The sequence below is a fragment of the Penaeus monodon genome, chromosome 25, assembly GCF_015228065.2.
Source record: "Penaeus monodon isolate SGIC_2016 chromosome 25, NSTDA_Pmon_1, whole genome shotgun sequence".
NCBI classification, from domain to species: domain Eukaryota; kingdom Metazoa; phylum Arthropoda; class Malacostraca; order Decapoda; family Penaeidae; genus Penaeus; species Penaeus monodon.
In genome coordinates, this window is record NC_051410.1 from 35,078,216 (window position 1) to 35,078,625 (window position 410).

Here is a 410-nt window from a genome sequence, read left to right on the forward strand (position 1 = left end):
GAAGGAGAAAGAAAAAATACATACGATGAAAAGAAAAGCGTATAGGGAGGAACGTTTAAGGATGAATAGGTATAAGAAAGGCGAAGAGAGAAGAGAGATAAACAGGAAGAGACAATCGGAAAGAAGAGAAAATGAAGAAGAAAGGAGAAGGAAGAGAAAGCATAGGAAGGAGAGAGAGGGAAGAAAGCGGAGTAACGTCACCGAAACTTAAAAAAACGAAAAAGGAAGAGGAAGTAAACTAAAATAAACTAGAAAAAAGGAAAGAGAGAATAAGGCGGAAGACGAAGAAAAGGGGGAAAAGGTAGAGAAAGAGTACGTGAGAAAACAGGAGAAAAAAAAAACAGGCCATTAACGAAACAGAGACATAATCGCTAACAGAAAGGAAGTGACAGGCACAGGGGATTAGAGAA